Genomic DNA, 3,846 nt, shown 5'->3' with positions numbered 1-3,846 from the left:
GGGGGCTCCCAGCCACCTCTGCAGCTGGGAGCCCTGGGGTGATTTAAAGGCCCTGGGGCTCCCAGCCACAGCCAGTGCCCCAGGGCCTTTAAATCTTGAGAGGCCCCACCTCTTCTGGTTGAGGCCATGCCCCTGCTTAGGACTCCGGTCGTATCGGTAAGTCCTGTAAGTTACTTTCACCCCTGACTCCAACCCTAATATTCTATGCTTCTAAATAAGGGGCCAGACCCTCAGCCACTGTAAATTGGTAGGCTCCATTGCCTGTAATGGATGTATGCTGATTTACATGAGCTGAGGGTCTGGTTCAAATTCTTTAACTTTTAAAAACACAAAGATGGAGCACATGACTTATGTGGAGAGGCTGAGGGAACTTGGGTTATTTTTTATTGCAGAAGAGAAGAGTGAGGGGGGATTTGATAGTGGCCTTCAACTACCTGAAGGGGGGTTCTAAAGAGGATGGAGCTCAGCTTTCTCAGTGGTGGCAGATGACAGAACAAGGAGCAATCATCTCAAGTTGCAATGGGGGGAGGTCTAGGTTGGATATTACGAAAAACTTTTTCACTATAAGGGTGGTGAATGGATTACCTAGGGAGGTGGTGTAATCTGTACCCTTAGAGGTTTTTAAGGTCCGGCTTGACAAAGCGCTGGCTGGGATGATTTAGCTGGGGTTGGTCTAGCTTTGAGCAGGGGGTTGGACTAGATCACCTCCTGAGGTCTCTTCCAACCCTTTGATTCGATGATACTCAGGATAGGTAAGTCCAAAGCAGACTGCGAATTAGCTACAAAGGGATATCACAAAACAGGGTGACTGAGCAACAAAATGGCAAATGAAATTCAATGTTTATAAATGCAAAGTAAAGCACATTGGAAAACATCCCAATTGTACATATAAAGTGATGGGGTCTAAATTAGCTGTTACTACTCAAGAGAGGGATCTTGGAGTCATTGTGGATAGTTCTCTGAAAACAACCTTCACTCAATGCACAGTGACAGTCAAAACAAAAACAATGTTGGGAATCATTAAGAAAGGGATAGATCATAAGACAGAAAATATCATTGCCTCTATCTAAATCCATGGTACGCCCATGCATGCAGATGTGGTCGCCCCATCTCAAAAAAAGATGTATTGGAATTGGAAAAGGTTTAGAAAAGGGCAACAAAAATGATTAGGGGTATGGAACTGCTTCCATATGAGGAGAGAGTAATGAGGTTGGGAGTTTTCAGCTTGGAAAAGAGATGACTAAAGGGGGGATATGATAGAGGTTTATAAAATCATGATTGGTGTGGAGAAAGTAAATAAGGAAGTGTTATTTACTCATTCTCATAACACAAGAACTAGGGGTCATCAAATGAAATTAATAGGCAGCAGGCTTAAAACAAACAAAAGGAAGTATTTCTTCACACAATGCACAGTCAGCCTGTGGAACTCTTTGCCAGAGGCCAAGGAAGGCCAAGACTATAACAGGATTCAGAAAAGAACTAGATAAATTCATGGAGGATAGGTCCATCAATGGCTGTTAGCCAGGATGGGCAGGGATGGTGTCCCCAGCTTCTGTTTTCTATAAGCTGGGAATGGATGACAGAGGATGGATCACTTGATGATTACCTGTTCTGTTCATTCTAACTGGGGCATCTAAGATTGGCTGCTGTTGGAAGACAGGATACTGGGCTAGATGGACCTTTGGTCTGACCCAGTGTGGGTGTTCTTATATGATTATCTCCTGGAGCAAACTACCAAGGGAAGTGGTGGATTTTCCACCTCTTGCTGTCTTCAAATCAAGACTGGATGCTTTTCTGGATGATTATGCTTTAGTCAAATGCAAGTTTATGCATTAATCAAACACAGCTTGTTGGATCAATACAGGGCTAGTAAGGTGAATTTTAATAATCTGTGATACACAGGAGGTCAGACTAGATGATCTAATGGTTTCTTGGGGGCCTTAAACTCTATGTATCTGAAGTATTCAAGGCCATAGGTTACAGGAGGATGGTGCTAGAGAAAGGCATGTGGTTGCTGGTGTCGTGGGAGCTGGTAGTAGATGATTCTGAACAGCTGTTATGGCAGCTGCAGTGGAGGATGTGTTGGGCCTGCAACCTTCTCTTGTGGATCCTTCTGCTGGTGTCTTTCTGTTAGACAGTTTTGCTGTGCTGCCTCCTGCTTCTGCAGCAATTGGTGCTGCATGAGCTAGACCATATTCCGGGAGGAGATTTGCTTCGGTTGGTATTGTTTAGTTTTCTGGGGTTGCTATATTTTTAGTTACCTTCTTTAAAAACAAACAAACAAACAAACAAAAAAACTGTTAATCTAGTTTAAACTGGAACTATTGCCCTAATATTTGCATTTGTTAAAATTACTCCAAATGACATGGAGGCAAAACTGTATGTATGGGTGACAGACAAAGTGAGCATTGTTGTTGTCTGCATTTAATATTTGCTGGAACAGGAGGTTGGAGAGTCTAACATTGCAGACAATTGAAAAAGAAGAAATCTGAATGTTGGCGCCTATATGAAATTAACCTTCTCCCTCTCCTTAGAGTGAGGGAGGGGAGGAGGGTCAGTTTCCTCCCCCACGATACCTCCCCTCATTAGCATGTCTGTGTGGAGCAAAGCACTCAAGCAGAGATGGGATGAGATTTTATATAAGCAAACTCTTTTAAACCAAATCAACACCAAGGATGGATTCTGGCCCAGGGCCCTTCATATGTGATTCAGGCAGTATGAAAAGGCCAACTATGATGTACAGGGCTGACGTACAGTGGAATTCTCCCCCAGCCCTAAGTAGCTCAATGGAGTGCTTGGAAGTAGCTGGGGAGGGTGGGACAGATGGTGTGTGTGTTTGTGTGGATCAGGGCTTGAGGGGGAGTCTCCCTAGCGCACGCTTCTTAGGCCACCTTTGAATGTATACTGTGAATTAGAGCGCTCCCCAGACTGCAGCAAAAAATCTAAACACTTTTAGCGTTTTGTTTGAAAGCCAAGGAGACATTTCCTGTATGTCCTAGAAATTCAAATACTGAATGCAGTAAGCAGCAGCAGGAGCAGAAACTCTCTTGTGAACATATTTTTGAGGTGACAGTTGCTTGTCAGTGTGCCCAGCATTTTTATACCACCGCTATACCTGGTGTCCCTTTCCTGTTCGTACTGTGCTTCATGCAGAGCTCAATTTTTTCCAGTAGCTATATTCAAAGAACATACCGCCTCTCTTTTTCTAACTCATTTATTTATGTATAAGATATGTCTTTTTGTACCCTCCAGAGCTTCAGGTTGTTGCACAGGGTCCTTATTAATTTGTTGGTACAAAGTGTAGGCTGTTGTCTTTCTGGGACTGGGTATAGCCAGGCAGGAAGAAATCCTGGGTAGCAATTTTATTGCTGGAGATGATCCAACATGGGGAGGGTGGAATTCTGCTTGGTTTTTTTACCCATGTCAGGGAAGCTGATCCTTTAATTGATGCCTCTGGAGTTCAGCATGCAGTGTAAGACAAGCAAAATGAGTGCAAGTCTTTGGGACAATGCTGTCAGTTTTAGTTGTGATGTTTAACATTTATTGCACTGGTGCCCAATTAGCCCTTGGACCTACGTGTTTTAGGTGCTATACAAATGCATAGAAAGACATAAAGACAGTCTGAGAGCATTATTCACTTTTGTACTATCTTAGAAGGTTTCCACTATGAGGCTGAGTCACACACTGAATCAAGATGGAAGTAGGAAATAGCCCAGCAAAGGTCTCCTCCACCTGCCCTTTCTACTGCCCAGGTTTATAACATGGCAGCCCCATTCCAAGCAGCAGCACCTCTGACCTGGTGCCGCAGCAAGCGCATGCACGGCTCTTGTCTTCCAGACTGGGCTT

The sequence above is a fragment of the Trachemys scripta genome, chromosome 1, assembly GCF_013100865.1.
Source record: "Trachemys scripta elegans isolate TJP31775 chromosome 1, CAS_Tse_1.0, whole genome shotgun sequence".
NCBI lineage: Eukaryota > Metazoa > Chordata > Testudines > Emydidae > Trachemys > Trachemys scripta.
The sequence above is the reverse complement of the archived record's forward strand: the minus strand, read 5'-3'. Positions refer to the sequence as shown.